The sequence below is a fragment of the Typopeltis vanoorti genome, chromosome 4, assembly GCF_054136105.1.
Source record: "Typopeltis vanoorti isolate ZY-2024b chromosome 4, IOZ_Tvanoo_1.0, whole genome shotgun sequence".
NCBI lineage: Eukaryota > Metazoa > Arthropoda > Arachnida > Uropygi > Thelyphonidae > Typopeltis > Typopeltis vanoorti.
This window is the reverse complement of record NC_143552.1, coordinates 172,217,617-172,239,333: the sequence shown is the minus strand read 5'-3', so window position 1 is coordinate 172,239,333 and position 21,717 is coordinate 172,217,617. Positions and strand designations below refer to the sequence as shown.

Below are 21,717 nucleotides of genomic sequence, written 5' to 3'. Positions count from 1 at the left end.
TGATCTGTATTAATGATTCTGCTTAAAAATTTTTTGTCACCAATTTTTTTACATATGATCATGTATTGATGTCATTTTCTAGATTTTAAAGTTGATTACTTTTTCCTAAAGAAATGTTATTTTTCTTTACAATAAACAAACAGAATGCATTAAGGCACTGCTTCCCAAACTTCTGGATGTCAGGGCCCCCTTTGCAAAAATTAAAATATTTCACGGCCCCCTCGAAAAAAAATCGTAATAGAGATATATTATTATAATATTTATTGTATTTATATTCAATACAAAACATACACAGCGAATATTGCAAAAATCAAATGCATATATTACATTTTTTGCCTCTTACCGTTTGGTTCTGAAGACGATGCGGGCTGTTCTGGTAAAATATGAAATACTGTCTTTTTTTTTTTTTTTTGAGTCTATTTCTGCTTCTTCTGATTGTTCGCGGGAATTTTTTTTTTATTTTTTATCAGCCACTTATCCATCTCAGGGTTAAATTTTTTAACGAAGAATATATCAAATAATATCACTTACTGATACTGGCACACCACAGACTGATAACAGAAAATTAGTGAAAATTACCTGAAAATAAGGGAATCCCCGGACCAGGAAAGTTTTCTCTTTTGTGACTTTTCTCCCTTTACGGTAATTAAGCCTAACGCGAAACAGACAGCAAAGGCAGGTTATTAAAACGTGCATATGATTGGTGGGTATTAACAAAAGATCGCGCAACCGAAAGATAAAAGCATAGCTGACAATTGAGTTGAAATGCTAACTCTCTTCAACCGAATTCCATATGTGAAACTGCCATAACATTTATTATATATATATATATATATATAAATATAAATCGAACTCACACACATCTAATTAATAACAATAGTTTTTAGTTAGATACTGTGTTTGCCCATGCAACATATGGTTTTGTTTCAGTCTATACAGCATAGTTTCTGTATGAGGGGACATGTGATTCATTAATTAGTGTGTTTTTATCCCAGTTGTCTCTAATTGCACTATTTGTAGAGAAATATATTACACAGACCCCTCATACCTTATTCACTGGCATAATAAAAGTACTTGTTTTTATTGCCTCTGCAGTATAGTGGCTGTTAGGGTGGGCAGTGTTGTTTACCACTGCAAGCGAGTTACTGTCTCCCCACATGAACTTGTTTAAGCTTTTTTTCATGTGTGAAGTATATGCGAAACTTTTATTAGTAACAGAAAACTAGCTCGGATGACAGTGATAATATAAAACGAGTTTTGATATGTATATAAAGTCAATATCAACAGTCCCTGATTACGAACGCGTGATGAAAGGGACAGGGAGATTTGGAGCTTCCCTGGAGAGCATTCGAAGTAAATACAATTAACCACTGCTTTGAAATTAAACATTCATTAAGCGCCGAAATACGTAGGAAGCAAAGTTTGTGAACCAACACCAATGTGTGAATTTTTCCATTAAAATATAAAAAAACAAAAAAATTAATAAATAATAAAAGTTAAACACGTTTCTTTTAAAATAAAAAAATCTACTTAGTCTTAAAACATTTTAAATTTGTTTTCATTATTTCACGGCCCTCCTCAGCAAAACCTACGGCCCCCAAGGGGGCCGCGGCCCACAGTTTGGGAAGCGCTGCATTAAGGTATAAAGTTATGGATTTATATATCAACTTCTAAACAGAATAACTGAGTAAAAATTTCACTGTGGAAAACACAATGAGGGAGGGAGGAAGATGGGTCATTGTAGGGAAGACTTTGTCACCACCCTCTTCACTATCCTGTCAACCTCCACCATGAGTGACAGAACTGGACACTTCAAAATATCAAAAGGTTGTAAGAGCAAGTAATATTAGAAACGCTCAATTCAGTTTTCAAAAATAAAGAGAAGGTAGATTTTTCTTTTCACACATTCGTACATGATAAAAGTTTAAAAAACATGTGACTGTCAGTCGAAACTTTTTTTTTTTTTCAAAACTTCACAACACATACTATTCTACTGGGAGGACAAAAAAAGACAGAAGTGACAGCTAATAATGTAATTGTGTCTTTTGAAATGAATAAAGTATAAAATGAATTAAATAGTGACAATTTTATTGCTATATCTGTAGAAGTCTGCAGCAGACTAGTATATGTGTTCATCGGTTTGGAATTAAAGTACGACTCTAAGAATTTGGTGATTTTTACAGAGAGACAGCAGATATTCTGCTGATAACAAAAATACAAATTTTGGGGAATGAGAAGACAGGTTAACCTAATGTTCGTGCAAAGTAAAAACAAGAAACAAGAGTAGATAAACCAAAAGAAATTTGCGAGTTTGCAGACAATGAGTAAAAAAAGTGTAGTCACACAGTACTCTAGGATGTTTAAATCTGGTACCTGGTCTGCAAAGTATTCTTTTGATTTGGGTAGGAATGAAATCCTACTTCCTTTCACAGTGTAAAATTTCTTTCCCCAAACTTTGGATGTCAAATTAATAGAAATTTTAGTGGAGAAGATTTAACATGAAAAGTATAGTACCAGACCTAACGTTCAGTTGAAACAATAATAACAATAATAAATAATTACTTTATTTAATCATGCGAGGTTCTATGGTTAATATGTTCAATCGAATTATTTCGTTTTTGTGACCACATTTTTATTAAAAAAAGACTGTTTTCTAAACCAAAACAAGTACTAAAAAACAAACCCGACAAGTTTCGTTAGTCGTCAGACTAACACCCTCAAGGGTAAAGATAACTAACAGTTTAAACCACAAACTATAAGAAATTACGAAAAAAACAAGTTCATCTGTTGGTATTATGAACATCAAGTTCGTTAAAAAACCGAATAACAGATCTGTACAACCGTTAATACGTGTTATCTGAAAACAATGCTATTTGATGTCGAGTTTAGAAAACTAAATTAATTAAGAAAATTCTCAATACAGCACTTACAAGAAACTTAAATAAACAATACTTCAAGAATGCAGTCACCCTTCCTTATATCAAGAATGTCACAGATAAATTAGCCAAACTTCTCTACAAGTACAACATAAAAGTGACTTTCCTACCACTTGAAAAGATATCAAAATCTCTTCATCCTCCGAAGCCTCCACATTACCCAATGAAAAAACTAGGACTTTACAATATTCATTGTTCCTGTGGCATCTGCTACGTAGGCCAGGCGGAGAGATCGGGAGAAATCCGAACGAGCGAACATCAAAAGGACATACAAAAGAAGAGAGAACATAAGTCTAGTTTGGCATTTCACCAACTTCTACTGGTCGTGATGCACTCTGGGACAGAACAAACATGTCCTACATTGATAAAAACTGTTTCACAATAAAATTCAAAGAGGCAGCAAATATGACCAAAATTGCTACGCAATGCAACAAAAATCAAGGTTTGATTTTAAATCAAGTTTGGTCAGCGTTTATCAAAAATTTACCCAGTTCAGACCTCAGACAGAGTAAAAGTGAATCACAGAACGTGACATCAAATAGCATTGTTTCCAGCTAACACGCATTAACGGTTGTATAGATCTGTTATTCGGTTTTTTAATGAACTTTTTTCATGGTCATAATACCAATAAATTAACTTGTTTTTTTTTTCATAATTTCTTATAGTTTGTGCTTTAAACTGTTAGTTATCTTTACCTCTGAAGATGTTAGTCTGATGACTAACGAAAAAACTTGGCGGGATTGTTTTTTAGTACTTGTTCAGTTTTAAAAAACAGTCTTTTTATTTAAAATCTCGTCCGTTGAATTCAAAAATATTCTCTGTGTTGTGCAAAGAAATGGGAGTGAACATGAACATCTTCTTTTACACTGCGAAGTGCGATGGCTGTCAAGAGAGAATGTTTTAAGAAGACATTGAAATGAAGGATGAAGTTTTAATGCTCTTAGACCAATATCTTCCAATGGCTAAGGATGTGATATTTGAATTCAAAGACAGTTTTCATGATGTCAATTGGTTAATCAAGGTTGCCTACTTTTTTGGCATTTTTGAGTTTTTGAATAATTTAAATCTGACATTACAAGGTATCAATGGAACTGTATTTAAAGTGCAAGAGAAGGGGGAAGCTGCAACAAAAAAACTGTGCTCCCGTCGTGTGGAAGCAGGGAATTACAAATCTTTTATAAAACTAACAGAATTACAAAAAGAGTATAATATGAGTTCCATGCCGGATGAAATTTCAGCTGTTATCAAGGAACATATGCTCATATAAATAAAATAATCATTACGGCAAAGCTACCCGAAACTTGTACGTACCTGACATGATAAACAAACTGCCGTTCGACGGCAGAAACCTAGGGACCTACAAGGAGCTGAAACAGGCACTATATAAATATTATAGCGAGAATGAAAATTAGAGAAATCTCCCCCCCCCCTCTCTCTCTCACACACACACACACCAACAAAACCTATACCCCCCTCAAAAATCACCATCACAAGGACACAAACACACCACATTCAAATCCAACCCCACTTGCAAAAAAGTTAAATCGTGCACAAGCAGTAGTAGTCTTTCAAGCACGTACCAACAAACAGTAAAATCAACACTTGGCTTGCGACGGGTATAGAAACAAAACCACCACGAAACCACCGTCATCAATTATCTTCCTCAGATAAACTCTGCAAAGCTTCGATGAGAAAACCAGAAATGCCACCGAAAGAAACAAGTGAATATTATAATTGATTAATAAAAAGTAAATCATTGTAAATTTAAATAAATAATTGTAAACATGTAACTGAAAAGAGATGTAGAAGACATTGTTAATATCATTATTTATGCAATTTAAAAAGATATTTTCCTAGCATTTCTACTGAAAAAAATGTTATATAGATAGATAGATAATCGTGTAATCGATGCTGTGTACTGAGCTATAATTGATAGTAAACTATTACTAAAATCGTTATTAAAATCGTTTGTTCCTACTAATAACATACAAATTGTTGTGCTATGTGACTTGCGCACTGAACAAAGTATGAGATAAATTGGAATGTGAACTGAACCACATGTGAAAAATTGTAGTATTATCTCTTAAATTGTATGTAATTATATTAAATTATATGTATTACATAAATATGCGTATTACATGTATTATATAAATTGTACGTATATGTACGTAATTTATTTGACAGATAATAAAGTATTATTTGACATTTGAAAAAAAGACATCCAGGGAATCAAGTACTGATGAGGGAGGCTATAAATCACCCAACCCAGCCATCATACCTTCCCTAAATTCATTTACACTAGATGCACTGACTACCCCTAAAGGCAAATTATTCCACTCACTCACTGCTCTCTGGGAGTGAGTGAGTGCAATAATCTCTTATTCCACTCACTCACTTATCTCTCATCTGTTTCTTGGTGCGAACAAACTTAACTTCCATGAATTCCCCCGTGTTCTCTCCCTACTTTCTATATAACGAAGAATATTATCAGACGATATACTATAAAATCCATTCAGAAGTTTATAGACCTCTATCATATCACCCGTCTTCCTCCTATTAACCAAAGTCTGTAACCAACGTACTCGCAATCTACACCCATAACGTGTAAATCCCATAATCTGGATATAATCTTTGTAACTCTTCTTTTCACCCTTTCCACAGCTTCTTTATCCCCTTGGAACCAAAGAGACCAAATCTGCGCACAGTAATCCAAGTGTGGTCTTATCAAACCCTTATAAAGAAAGAGGCAAAATTGCTTCCTTATCCTTACATGTCAAGGTTCGCTTCACCATCGCAATTATCCTCTGAGTTTTATTTGCAACTTTTGCTATGTGACCATTAAATTTCAAATTCCTATCCACCAATACGCCAGATCCCTTGCCTCCTCAGTTTCTTGTAGCATAACCCCCTAATATAATATGCTGCTGGATATCTAATCGTACCAAAGTGCATAACTTTACACATCATACTAACATTAGACTGACAGCCATTTTCGTTTGCCCAAATGTTAGACCCTGCCCGATCTCATTAATATACAGACTGAACAATAATTGCCCAAGGACTGAACTCTGAGGTACACCACTGGTTACCTTAAATATGGCAGATTCACAGCCACCATATACTACATTTTGATGTCTGTCTGTCAACCATCCCCTGATCCAAATCAACGGTTTATATTCCTATCCTATATTCTCCACTTTATTATGATAGCCTTTGGTGTAGTATCTTATCAAATGCCTTAGAAAAATCCAACATTATCACAGTGTATCCATTATGTTTATTCAACTCGGCCGTAATATTGTTATAAAAATGAGCAAATTGCTAAAACATGACCTTCCTTTAGTAAAGCTAAGCTGCTCCTTGGAAAGTATAGCGCGCTTGTCTACCCATTTGTGTATGCAAGTTCTTACCAACTTCTCTAAAATCTTCACTACCACACCAGAGATACTGATAGGTCGGTAATTAGACACATCAGTTTTTTCACCATTCTTGTACAATGGAACTATCACACATTCCTTCCATTCCTGTGGTATCGTTCCTGATCTGAGACCCAAATTATACAAACATGTGAAAGGCCTAGCATATTAGGCTGATATTCCATCTGTCCCCATCAATAAATTCTTATCCAGGTTATGCAACAGCTCTTCAATCCTAATTTCATGACTCTCATCCAATGTAGCAGTAGCACTGTGCACCATGCTGTATACACCTGGTTGATATATCTTAGCAAAGTGAGCACTCATTAATTGAACAATCTCATTAGCTTCCGCACTCGAGTATCATCTACATTGAACAAAGTTATTCTTTCACATTCATTCTTTCTTTTGCTTGCGGCATAACGATAAAATTCTTTTGGATTGCTTTAGCTTGCATGGCCAATTTCTTTTCGTACTCCGATTTAGCTTTCCTCACAATACTCCTTACTTTTCTGGCCTGAGCTTTATATATTTCGTAACTCCTCTCACTCTTATTCTCACGATATTCTTTCCACATCATCTTCTTGTGGCTTTCTTGCTTGAAAAAAGTTATCCATCTATTTCACCCCCAACCTATTTGTTCTTCGAACAGTAGGGATGCATTCAGATACTGCCTCATTTAAGCACTTTTTCAAAGATTCTCGTGCAGTGCTGACATTTTTCCTATACCATGGGACCAAAGATAGTATTCTCCTAAGTTGATCATAATTTCCAGATTTGTAATTCAGCACGTAGCCTGCTCTAATCGGAACAGAAACATAATTAGAAGCTTCCGAAGAAAGATTTAGTGTTTATTTTATTCACATCTTTCGAAGCCAATGTTTGGCTTATATGAAGATGTTTTAGGTGTCATTCAGATACTAATATTTTTATCCTATTTTATTTATTTATTTTGTATGTGGTTACTTTCATATGAGGCATTGTTATTGCCGGGTGTCACGTATTAGAACCATAAAGCTCTCTTTTCGGCAGCAAGATATTCCATATCTCAGTATAGACCCACATACAGATTTTTATATGATTTTTCTAGTATTTGTGTGTAATATGTCTTGTATATAGTCCATTTTATATAATAATATTCGTAGTTTTTTTTTTCTGTATGTAGTTAATGTGTGTGTTCCATCGCAGATTGCAGTCAAAGTGCAGGCCTAAGTATTTTAAGGTTTATATAACTGCCTGGATTATAGGACAAGGACAGGTTTTAGTTTTCTTTGACAATATGGGATATGACATTTCAGTGATATGTGTAAAAGATCTATAGCTATCCGAGGGTTTCCAAATATGATGAGCTGAGAAGTATTGTTATTTTTCATGTTTAGGCATGAGCCAATCATTGATTATGTTGAAGTCTGATTGTAAATTCTCTAAGTCTGTTGATGGATCTTTGTGTATGGATATGAGTAACCTCTCATCTGCGTACTGGTGCTGTTCAGTTGTAGGGTGGATAGATCGTTTACGAATATATTGAAAAGACATGGCAATAAAATTGCCACTTGAGGAATGCCACAATGAATGTCGGTTCTGTTATTGTAGATACGATTTATTTTTGTAATGTTGGTTCTGTTTTTTAAAAGTCTTCGAACAAGTTGTGGCGTTTTCCTCTTATGCGTACTCTTTCGAGTTTTTTTATTTTTTTTATTTATAGAATTGTGTGCTCTATGGTGTCGAAAGCCTTAGAGAAGTCAAGAGTTGGTGCAAATACAAAGTGGATTTTGTCAAGAGATGAGTTAATTATGTAGAAATCATCCAATAAGATATTGATTACTTTATTTTTACGAAATCCGTATTGGGTATGGGATATTATATTTAACAGCGATGATAGCCAGGATATAGATTTGTAATTGTTAATTTCATTTTTTTTTAATTTTTATTTTTTAACGTAGTGGAGTTATCGCTGCTGTTTTTAGGTCTGGTGATATTTTACACTTCTGGAAAATTACTATTAATTTGAGTATAACTGGCCATAAGGTGAAGATATGCGTTTTGATATCCCTTGGTCATATCGGATCAAATCCAGGGATGTTTTCAAGTTGATTTTTGAGAAAGCCATATCCAACTCTTTTTCATATTTACGCATGAGCCAATCAGTGATTATGTTGAAGTCTGATTGGAAATTCTCCAAGTCTGTTGATGGATCTTTGTGTATAGATATGAGTAGCCTATCATCTGCGTACTGGTGCTGTACAGTTGTATGGTAGATAGATCGTTTACGAATATATTGGAAAGGCATGGCAATAAAATTGCCCAACCATATCCAACTCTTTCTCAAATCTTCAGTGGCGGCTCGTGGCTTGAAATCGTGGGAGTGCTGCAACTTTCGAAATATACATACACACTGTAAGTACAGTGTATACGTGTCTGTATGAACTATCAAAATTATGGACAAAATTTTTTAAAAAAAATTAAACATGAAAAAATATTGTTTATTATCGATAAAATTATACAGTTTGGTATAATTCAAAATTACTTAAAAATAAAATCCATTCCTTTAATTGTAATTAAAGGAATGGATTTACAATTTTTCGACATTACAATTAAATCCTTTGATTGTAATGGCCAAATATTTAAAGAGACGAAGTAAACACGATAAGCACTACGAACACTCTACTACTGGCGCAAACTACATGTAAACAACAGTGGAACTGCGTGACGGACAGTGCCGCATTACGCTAATAGCTCATATCTCACTATGACGTGCATATGCTAGCGCGCATAGCAATATGACACTGTGGTAAACACAGTGCTGCTAGCGTCCTCCGCCCTCCTAAGTGCTACAAGATGGATTTTTATTATTTTTTAACAAAAAAAAAAAATCAGCCAGCGCCTTTTTATTCCCGTATAGGGAGTAGACGAGTCCGTTTAGCCCTGTCTAATGTTTGGAGACTGAGTGGGCAGTTCAATCTCCACTGGACTGGCAGCCAATCAGAGATTGCTGGGCCCAAGGCTATCATTAATTAAGCGGCACGCAGTGAAGAGAGACACGGCTCAACAAGTTCTACCATCTCGTGGTCCCTAACCCTAACACAATATATTTAAAGTCTGAAATATTGTGGGTTCTACGGTCGATTTTCTTGAGTTTACGGGCGAGTTTCCTAGAGGAAAAACCCGCTTACCCGTGCCAGAGATCGACTAACTCGGGAACTGGTCGAAAAAGAAAAAAACAATTTTTTTTTACAAAATAAGAGAATTGTATAGGATTGTTGATGATAAAATTAAATACTACAAGCAAATATAAACCAATTAAAAATATATTTATATATCGAGAAAAATTGGGGGTGCTGCAGTTCCACGGTGTCTATCCATGCCCCCCCCCTCCGGTTATCTTGGGGAAAATCAAAGATTCTTATTTGTCTTGGTACGTATTTGTCTGGATTCAAAGTGTCTGGATAGTGTTGGTGTTCGGTTTTCCAAGATCGAGTATAGTTTGCCTTAAGTTTTTAATTTGTTCCTTGAAAGTATCCTTAAATTTCTTTCTTGTCACTTAAACTGTGTTTGTCAAAGTTGTCAATAATAGTCGTTGAGACAGGAGGAGATAGTGTTGTGTTGAGGATTTCGTAAAAAAAAAGGAATCAATATCTTATTGGAAGATCTCTGTGACATAATCAACTCAGCCATATTTCTGGTTCCTCTAGTTTAGAATTTTTATTTGGTCGTCTATAAATAAAGTTCACTATTAATCTGTGTCGGGTGATACAGCCTTAGGTAAATGCCTTCGGCTGTCTGAAATTTCATTTTTAACTGACTTACTGTGTATTTTTGTTTAATGTAAATATTACTCACCCCACATTCTCTTTTTTTTCCTAGACAGTAACTGTACCTTTGGAAAGTGTTTATGTTATATAGCAGAAGCTCCTCGTTGGTTACGGAAGTTTCAGTTAATATTATGGATCTATATGCTCAGCGAGTGTGCCTCAAATAAAAGCTAATATTTTTTACGTTACGAATATCAATGTGTAATGTGGTGTAACAATTTGAGTAAATGAATTTCTTTTACCAGTCATCAAACGCATTAAATACAGTAATGGTTTGCTTGGTTTTCTGTGATCTGATCAATTTTGCCCTTCATTGACAAATCTGAAGTATTATTGTACTGACAATCAAGAAAATGTTTTACAGTTTTTTCAGATCTCTATCATTAGTGATGAGAGGTACCCTCGATGTATCTGTTTTCTTGACGTGTATTTTTGAGGTTTTCCACCATAGGTATTTGTAGTCCTGTCTTGTTTTTCTTTCCTGGAAAGATGTAATTGATTTCTGTAGTAAGGTGTTATATAATCATTCATATGCACTGGACTTTCTTTTCAAGAACAATTTCTATTCATTGTCGTTGGTCTCATTTTTACTGCCTTTAATTAGTATTATTATATTATTTTTATATACAAGGTGCCTCCATGGAGTCAAAAGACTCATCATGGGAGACCCAACATTGATGTACTAACCGTTATTCACACAATACCTGTCATACTTCCCCTTAAACTCATTCACAGACGAAGCATTCACAACCACCTCTGGCAACGCATTCCATACATTTGCAACCCTCCAAGCAAAAATATCTAGTCCTATCATCCTTGTTAACCACACTCTAACAATCTCCAGGGATGACCCCTCGTTCTCTCCCTTCCTGCACTGGTCTTAAAAAAGGCATCAGTATCAATCATATAAAACCCTTTTAATAATTTATATGCCTGTATCATATCTTCTCTCCTACGTCTATCAACTAGTTTTTGAAGCTCACAGACCTTCAATCTATCCTCGTAGGAGACAACCCACAGGCCTGCAACAATTTTTGTAACTCACCTCTGAATCCTCTCCACCATTTCCGCATCACCAAGAAATACAAGTGACCAGATCTGTGCACAATAGTCCAAATGAGGTCTTATTAATGGCTTATAAAGTGGGATAATTACTTCCTTATCCATGCTTGTCAGTTTGTTCTTCAATAACTACGTAATCTGATGTGTGTGAAGTTTTGGCAATTTTTGCAATATGCCCTCGAAACTTAAGTTCTCTGTCCACGATAACTTCCAAGTCCCTAGCCTCATCAACTCTTGCAGTTCAGTTCCATTAATATAAAACACAGCAGGTGATCTCAACCTTCTGAAGTGCATCACCTTACAGATGGCCACATTAAACTGACAGCCATTTAGTTTAGCCCAAACCGTCGGCCTATTAGTTTAGCAGGATCACTGAAAAAGGATTTCCTTTATCAAACTCCATTGTTACTTCATTATAAAAAGTGAGCAAATTGCTACGGCAAGATCTACCCTTCACAAAACCATGCTGCCCCTTATAAAGTATCATATTGCTTTCCACCCAGTCCGGAATTCTAATTGCATCATTGAATTAACTATCGCTCTTCCCGGTTTTGCATCATAAGCAAATAAGTGCATATCTCCTTTCAAAGTATTCCCAATATCATTGATGTACAAATTAAACAATAGAGGACCAAGCACTGAGCCCTACCACTAGTCACATGCCTTCTACTGGACTCCGCTCCGCCATAAACCATTCTTTGATATCTATCCACTCTCTAATCCAAATTACTAGCCTCGGATCAATACCCATTTGCTCCAATTTATGCAACAGAGTTCCATACGGAATCTTATCAAATGCCTATGCAAACTCCAGCGGAATCACTGAAAAAGGATTTCCTTTATCCAACTCCATTGTTACTTCATTATAGAAAGTGAGCAAATTACTAAGGCAAGATCTACCCTTCACAAAACCATGCTGCCCCTTATAAAGTATCATATTGTTGTCCAACCCAGTCCTGAATTATAATTTTTATCAATTTCTCCAGAGCCTTAACCACCACTCCCGATATTCTGATTGGTCCATAATTTTCTACCTCAGTCCTGGAGCCCCCTTATGTAGAGTAATAATTTTCACCTCTTTCCATTCAATTGGGACTTTACCAGAACTGAGGCTTAAATTAAACAGCCTGGTTAGAGGAGGTGCTAAATCTCTTGCGCATTCCCTTAAAACATGGGTCGATATGCCATCTAACCCAATGAAAGTGTTAGCATTATTTTCTGTTTTAAGGATACTTGTGACATAAGACTGAATGATAAATGCCGGTAAACACAAGAAAGATATTTAATTAACCAAATATTTCGGTCTGGAAATAGCAGACCATCCTCAGTGGTATTACAAGAACAGTTATAAAAAATACAAGCTAGAATATTAACAATAGATCGTTTAAAATAGAACACGCCGCGTGATGTTATATCACTAAGTATGAAACGGAATATTTTGAAGTAGAGACATGATTGGGGGGAAAAAATAATAATAAAATAATGAGTAATCTTGATTAGACTTTCCCAAATTTCTGATATAGATATACCGTCATTACGATTCAGGTTTGGACGATGGAGCAAGGCCTCAACGCTTTCCTTGAACAAACGTTCGAACCTATAACGGGATCTATGTAAGAGGCGAGTCCTGGACCAAAGGAGTTTTGGTCAGTTTCAATCCCGTGCTGAGCCAATCCAGACTTTTCAGGTTTGTTGTGAAGAATGGAGGATTGATGTTCTTGGATTCTTTTTTCAAGAGAACGTCCAGTCTGTCCAAAATAGGAGAGATCACAGTTGAACGGAATTTGATAAACTCCAGGAAGAGATAAAGTTGAACGTTTGTCTTTAGGAGAAGGAAATGAGAAGACAATTTGTTAATAGGTGAATACGTAGCTATTAAATCATATTTCTTTAAATTTCTTGCGATAGGTTCTGAAATACCGGAGATATAAGGAACTGGCACTCGACGTATTGAAACTTTGTTGTTTTGTGGAGGATTATAAGAATTGAGAAGATGTTGAGTACTTTTTTTCAGAAAACAAATTGACTTTCATATGTTGTTGGATAGGAAAAAGTTTTTCTGTAGATAATCAATTAGTTTTTGCTCTTCTGATGAGGCATTTTATAATTCATGTTTTTGACATGGTTGATGGGCTGATTCTTTAAGAATATAACGACCTTTGAACGTTGGTTGCCTGTATACTGTAGATCTAAGAATATTTGAATGTGACTGGATGAGGAGAACGTTTGAAAAAGAAAAATGGTTGTTTTCTTCTATTTCCATAGTAAACTTTATACGATGATGCAAGGAATTGATACTATTTAAAAAAGAAGGTAAAGAGTTTTTGCTATGTGGCCAAATAGTAAAGATGCCATCTATATATCTTACCCAAAAGGATGGTTGAGGGAAAATAGATGAGAAGAGAACTTTTTCTAAATGTTCTAAATAAAAGTTGGCTAAAGCAGCAAAAAGAGGACTTCCCATGGCCGTTCCTTCTACTTGGTTGTAAAATTTATTTTGACATACGAAATATCCAGAATGTATTACAAAATCGAACAGTTTCACAATGTCTTCAGGAAAGATGTCAGCAAGTAATTTTAAAGTTTCCTTGAGAGGTACATTGGTATATAAAGATTCTATATCAAAGCTAACCATAAGATCTGTAGGTTGTAATGAGACATTTTTTAATTTTTCTAAGAAATGTGAAGAGTTCTTTAAAAAAGAATTTGAGTTGCCAATGTAAGAGTTCAATAATTTAGCTAAATATTTGGCTATACGGTAAGCAGGAGAATCAATACAACCTACTATTGGACGAAGAGGATAGTCAATCTTATGAATCTTTAGAAGACTATAAAACCTAGGAGGTCTTGCAAAATGAGTTTTAAGAGTTTCAATTGTGTCTTTATCTAAACTGATGACTTCATCTAAGAGAGGATTTAATTTCTTTAGTTGTCTGTTGGTTGGATTGTAATCGATTTCTTGATATGTGGAGCGATCTCGTATCCTTAAAACATAAAATTCTTATCCTTCACTGGGAAAATTCTATCGAAATAACTGGTAAATTAGGAAAACTTTCAGTTATACAAGGTAGGTTACGAGCAAACATCAATTTCTTAAAAAAATGCCGCGACAACAAGATTATTCCCAATTTCGCTAAAATTAAAGAAAGAAAAAAATCTCCTGGAGCTCATAATATTTACCAGAACACCAGTTTATCTCTAATCCGTAACCAACTTAAAGCTGCTAAACGTGACCTAGCTTTTCACAGTCATCTTATTTCTGATCTTCGCACCTATATTTCCACAAATTTGAATCCACATCTTTCTCACATAGTTCTAAATGTGGCTAAACTTTCTACTCAACGTGCTTATAACAAACTAAGTCAACATCTAAACCGTAAATATGAATCTCTTTCATCTAGACAATCCAAGCCCTTCATAACTCCAGATAATTGGATTATCAATATATATCTGGACGTCCTTTAACTGGAAACGAAACCCTCATTCTATCAATAGGACAAGATTTTTCTATTGTTCTTAATAAGATACCAAATCTAGATTTCCTAGTTAACATTGAACGAAATCTCAGTCATCTAACTAGTGATGAAGCTAATGTTCTTCGCCTAGAAGTCGCTTCTTCTCTTAAGGCCAAACTTACTCCTTCCAACATATCGCCTTCTGAAATGAAATCTTTACAGTCCTGGAGAAAAAATAATCACCTCATTATCACCAAAGCTGACAAGGGAAAAGCAACTGTAATTATGGACTCAGCAAATTACATACGAAAACGTTCTCGTTTCCTTCGAGATCGCTCCACATATCAAGAAATCGATTACAATCCAACCAACAGACAACTAAAGAAATTAAATCCTCTCTTAGATGAAGTCATCAGTTTAGATAAAGACACAATTGAAACTCTTAAAACTCATTTTGCAAGACCTCCTAGGTTTTATAGTCTTCTAAAGATTCATAAGATTGACTATCCTCTTCGTCCAATAGTAGGTTGTATTGATTCTCCTGCTTACCGTATAGCCAAATATTTAGCTAAATTATTGAACTCTTACATTGGCAACTCAAATTCTTTTTTAAAGAACTCTTCACATTTCTTAGAAAAATTAAAAAATGTCTCATTACAACCTACAGATCTTATGGTTAGCTTTGATATAGAATCTTTATATACCAATGTACCTCTCAAGGAAACTTTAAAATTACTTGCTGACATCTTTCCTGAAGACATTGTGAAACTGTTCGATTTTGTAATACATTCTGGATATTTCGTATGTCAAAATAAATTTTACAACCAAGTAGAAGGAACGGCCATGGGAAGTCCTCTTTTTGCTGCTTTAGCCAACTTTTATTTAGAACATTTAGAAAAAGTTCTCTTCTCATCTATTTTCCCTCAACCATCCTTTTGGGTAAGATATATAGATGGCATCTTTACTATTTGGCCACATAGCAAAAACTCTTTACCTTCTTTTTTAAATAGTATCAATTCCTTGCATCATCGTATAAAGTTTACTATGGAAATAGAAGAAAACAACCATTTTTCTTTTTCAAACGTTCTCCTCATCCAGTCACATTCAAATATTCTTAGATCTACAGTATACAGGCAACCAACGTTCAAAGGTCGTTATATTCTTAAAGAATCAGCCCATCAACCATGTCAAAAACATGAATTATAAAATGCCTCATCAGAAGAGCAAAAACTAATTGATTATCTACAGAAAAACTTTTTCCTATCCAACAACACATGAAAGTCAATTTGTTTTCTGAAAAAAAGTACTCAACATCTTCTCAATTCTTATAATCCTCCACAAAACAACAAAGTTTCAATACGTCGAGTGCCAGTTCCTTATATCTCCGGTATTTCAGAACCTATCGCAAGAAATTTAAAGAAATATGATTTAATAGCTACGTATTCACCTATTAACAAATTGTCTTCTCATTTCCTTCTCCTAAAGACAAACGTTCAACTTTATCTCTTCCTGGAGTTTATCAAATTCCGTTCAACTGTGATCTCTCCTATTTTGGACAGACTGGACGTTCTCTTGAAAAAAGAATCCAAGAACATCAATCCTCCATTCTTCACAACAAACCTGAAAAGTCTGGATTGGCTCAGCACGGGATTGAAACTGACCAAAACTCCTTTGGTCCAGGACTCGCCTCTTACATAGATCCCGTTATAGGTTCGAACGTTTGTTCAAGGAAAGCGTTGAGGCCTTGCTCCATCGTCCAAACCTGAATCGTAATGACGGTATATCTATATCAGAAATTTGGGAAAGTCTAATCAAGATTACTCATTATTTTATTATTATTTTTCCCCCCAATCATGTCTCTACTTCAAAATATTCCGTTTCATACTTAGTTATATAACATCACGCGGCGTGTTCTATTGTAAACGATCTATTGTTAATATTCTAGCTTGTATTTTTTATAACTGTTCTTGTAAAACCACTGAGGGTGGTCTGCTATTTCCTGACCGAAATATTTGGTTAAATAAATATCTTTTTTTTGTATTTACGTGCATTTATCATTCAGTGTTAGCATTAAGCTTTCTGTAATATTCTAGGCACCTCAAATTATTCTATAACTAGACTCTCATCAGTCAATGACACATTCGGCACTGCAATATCACAACCAAGATGATACACTACACTTTTGCAAATTGATCAATAATCAGCTCAACTATTTGATTAGGTTCTGTAATTTCCTTACCGTCAACACTTTTTAAAGTCATCCTTCCAAAGTTATTCCTCCTTTTACTTGCCACATAGCGAAAGAACTTCTTAAGTTTTTTTTTCGACTTATCAGCTAGCTTCCTCTCATAATTAGCTTTTGCCTTCCTTACCATGCAGATTACCTTCTTGCTTGTATCTTGTACTGCTCATGGGAATTCTCATCACCTTTTTCTTTATACTTATACCACAACTTTCTCTTTATCTGCAACTCTCGCTTAATAATATTATTCATCCATCATAATCCTTACTGACTCTGGGAATACAGTGAGATACAGCTTTCATTAAATACTCCTTGATAATCTCCCATCCACCATCAACATCACTCCCCTTTAAATTGTAATGCCATAGCACTTTTGAAAGCTGACTTCTCAGCTTGTCATAATCACCAACCTTGTAATTCAACATATAACCCTTCTTAACAGAATGTTCAGCACATAAAACATTCTCCCAATTCAAGACCACATGATCCATTTCTCCAACTGGAGACAGTATATCTAAATTACTTACTGAAATGTTCTCCAATGCTATGACCAGATCTAACAATCTCAAATCTCTTGTTCCTTCCATTTAATGCTGTCTCAGCTAGTTTCTCTTAACAATTGTATAAACTCCAATTCCTTTGTTCCTTGAGACCATTCCTTCTCCCAATCGATGTCCCCATAGTTAACATCACCAATAATAATTACACGTCCTCCACTCATCTTACTAATTTGCCAATGCATACCATCTACATTCTCCCTTATACCCCTTGGATTATAGCAGCAACCAATTACATATTTCATCCTGTCGATTTCTATCTCACACCAAACAGCCTCAAATGAACTACCCTCTACATGCCTGTCACCTTGAGGCACTTCTACCATTTTTGGCTTTAACACTTCATCTATCATTAGTAAAACCCCTCCCCATTCTGCCCTCTCTATCCTTTCTGAAGATACTATATCCCTTACATTCAGTCCCTATAACTAAATCATTCTTAGTTAACCAATTCTCACTAATTCCTATAATTTTTGGCCAAGTAGAAATAAGTAATGACAAAAATTCATCACACTTACTCTGAATACTTCGGGCATTAGTATACATAAACTGCAATACTCCTTCCCCCCATAATCACACGGTGTGCGAATTAGTCCACTCTGAATACCGTTAAAATTCTGAGTAAAATAATTCCTCATATCACAGTTATTATTGACCTTAGTAATATATACAGCTAACTCTACTTTCCTGTCATTATTTCTGACAATCATCCTCGTACCCTCCCCTTCTAATAACTCTCTTTTCTCTGGTCGTCTAAAATCCCAATATGTTCATTAAACAGTAACTTCTGTAAAAGCTTACTCCCGTACTTATTCAAATGCAGACCATCTTCAGCATATTATTATTTTCTCCCATAAAACTCCCCCCATATATCCACATATCCCGCCCCTCTTTTCCTACACATCCTAGCTAACATTTCATTCATCATCAATGCCCTCCTTCTCATTTCTCGGCTATCATATCTGGCAGCACATTGACAATCTTAACACTCTTACTCTTAAACCCACCAATCTCTAACATCTCCGTTAAATCACTTGCCACACGATTTACGCTGTTTCCCAAATTATTCGTCCCAACTATTAAGATCATTTCATCTACACTATCACCTCTCTTTACAATTCTAGTTGCACACTCTACCGTACCTCCGGGCTAACATTCTTTAAAGACATCTCCGGTTTTTATTCTACGACTCATTGAATCCCCAATTATTATTTTCTTAATCTTACCCATCACCTTACCAACTCTACCAATTTCATCCTTTCCATTCTCTTATCCAACACCCCACTCTCATTCTGTACCGTCTGCGGTGAGCCCCTAAATCTCCCTCAAATCTCATTACCATACTTCCGTTCTTCACTCATCACAGAATCATTCACATTTTTCACATATCATTTCCCATCCTCCTTAACTTCATATCACATGTTTTTCTAAAAGCCTGAGGCATACATCAAACCAACATATCATTTAACGTTGTTTCTAAACACGATATCCTTGAGTACTGGTGGACGAGAAAAAAGAGATGCACTAACAGTTACTTCTTTTGTCAAATTTTGTTTACATTCGTTACGGTCCTTTGCATTGCTAGACGTTGACTCTGTAATTCCTTGTGCACAATCAGTCTTACCAACATCTAAAATAGCATCTAGACCTGGAGGTCCTCTTCTTTTAACCATCAAGGTTTTTCTTTTTGTTTACCTTCTTTCTCTTCCTAATAGAACCTCGCTTGTTCTCTTGCAAGTTTCCCTCGAAAGGTGTAATTCCTCGCTGCAAAATCTGTCAAAGGGATCGATACTAGAATTCATGGCTAGGCCTGTAGTGATAACTTTTCACCTGCATCCGCATAACAAGATCCACTGGCTTTATCTGTTCACAAAGCATAAACAGCTTCTTCGGACTCCGAAGATATTATTTGTTGTTTCCCACCACCAAACACAGACTCCTCCAATAAGGCAGCAGGCGACAAAGTAATATCTTCTTCAACATATGATGATTCCTTTTCATCCATTAGCGATGAAATTTGATCCTCCTTATGGTCTTGGCAATTAATGCCTATGAGTTGTGTAAGGCTGTTAACTTGGGCAATTTTCAAAAGTTCAGGCAAACGTTCATGAGATATACTAATTGGGATCCGTTGACTAGATTTTATTTCTTCACTGGTAAGTTATCATGTTTTATCAGCTAACGTTTGCTGTACCGCGGTCAAGTTCTATGTGTTGATTTCCGGTATGCCTTCAATTTGTATAAACTGGTTATAAAACATTTGGCAAGATCAGGGCCGGTTTTATCATTAGGTGAACCTCGGCAATCGCCTAGGGACGCTAAGACTTCGGTATTCGTATGCTTGTGTGAGTATGGCAATATATATAGCGAGAGACAATGTATAGGGGTGCCTAAATTTTCTTTGCCGAGGGGTTTCAGATACTCTCAGATCGGCCCTGGGTGAGATTGCTCAACTTTTGTCTTCAGTTTAGCTAATTCCGCCTTTAGTTTATTGTTTTCTTTATTCAGCTGTGTTTGTGTTCCCGTGAGTGTTTTTATATTTTCTTTCATTTCTTTCACCGAATTTTATGACTTCTTGCACACTTCCGTTATTAAATTTTAAAAATTCTTCGTACGTTTCTGATTGATCTTTAATTCCTTGTTTGTGCATGTTGAGGATTTCTTTTAGTGTTTCAATTTCTTTTGCTGTGGACAGTCTTGAGTTCAAACAGGAGAGATTTAATCATACTTCGTTCTTTATTGGATACCTCTGTTATATCATCAGCTGTTTCGGCATAGAGGCTTTTATTTAATGCTTTATTATCACTGGTTTGGGCTTTGCTGGTTTTGACCGTTCTCTACAGCGCCACTGAGACCTAACTTTTAGCGATATCGCTTGTGTTTTCGGATACGCTAACACAGTCGTAGTGCAAGCTGCCGTTGCAGCTAAGACATTGACCCCTCCCCCCATGAATAGGCAGGTTCTTATTACAACTGCTGCATAGCACTTGTTCCATATTGAGAGAAATAATTATAGTTGAATACTGAGACTCGTTGTAGTACTATAAGGAAAGAATCCTAGCATGGAGCCGTAGTAGGAAGAAAAATCAGTAATAAAGTCATATCATATGTAAAACATACTTAAATGAGAGCTGAGTCACTACCAGGCGGGAAAATAAAGATCGAGTGGAGTTCACGAAAACGCTTACTTTGAAGGTCACCACACAAGCGTTATATGGGCGTGAATACAAGTGGCCAGTTAGAACAGAAATGTCGAAATGTGTACGTAAATTCACAAACGATCCCGGGGAGGGGGGGGGGGGTATATAAAAAGTTGAACGCAACTTACCTTAAGTTGACATGTGAAGTTACTACTATAAATAATTTAACAAACATACTGTTTATGCATGCCATAATTACATAGTAAAAAATGGAAACTAACATGAACACAAAAAGTCAACGTCGTGTATAGTAGAGAGAAGCGACACCTATAATATGATAATCATGTGATAACATAATGGATCATATTACGATGTAACATACTAAATTATAATGTGATAATATTACTATGCAACTATTATTAATTTTTCAATCTTTTAATTCAATATATCTCTGTTTATTCTTCATTTACTTTAATAATTTGTGAGAATGTGCAATGAATGCATTGAGCATTCCGGGTATATATTACCAAAAACGAAACTGTTAATGTAAGCTGTTTAAAATAAACTATAAGTTGAAATATAAATGAACATGATAAATTGCAAAAATAGTTGCTGATCGATTTTATAAATATGAACTTGTAAGTGCAAATTTTTCTTCCTATGAACATGATTTTTTTAACAGTAATGACATTTTATTTATCATCATACAGAGTATTTACATATATACAATCAAGTATACTCTTACATTTTATGTTCAGTATACAAAAATGTAGAGTACAGTGATTTTTTAAATATAAATGTACATATATTTTTTTTTCCAATATCAGTATCATAGCTTATCATTATACAGCCTATTTACATATACCCAATTTTTTTTAATATCAGTATCTTCTTTATTGTTATACACCTTACTGACTGTTTTGTTACATAGTCTGCAGTCTTTGATTATGAGGATTACGTGGATGAATCAGGTGTTTTTAATCCCACCTACTTCGAAGCTTAGGTTAACTTTTATGAAGAGAGTGGGATTTCAACTTCACTATTTATGTTGTTGTTACTGTTTACGTATGGAATGTAGGCACTGGATGCTGGTGATT

General features: G+C 35.2%; 1 protein-coding gene across 3 annotated transcripts in view; it reads right to left on the bottom strand.

Annotated features, from left to right (window-relative positions):
• Positions 1-20,924, bottom strand: part of LOC150107849 (innexin inx2-like) — a 46,802-nt gene extending 25,878 nt beyond the window's left edge. For 2 of the 3 annotated variants that reach the window (XM_090391591.1, XM_090391592.1), the window contains exon 1: positions 20,809-20,924. The gene's annotated coding sequence lies outside the window, so the exon portion shown is untranslated. The remainder of the gene's footprint in view (positions 1-20,808) is intronic. The other variant, XM_090391593.1, reaches the window with a different exon arrangement.
• Positions 20,925-21,717: the final 793 nt, after the last annotated feature.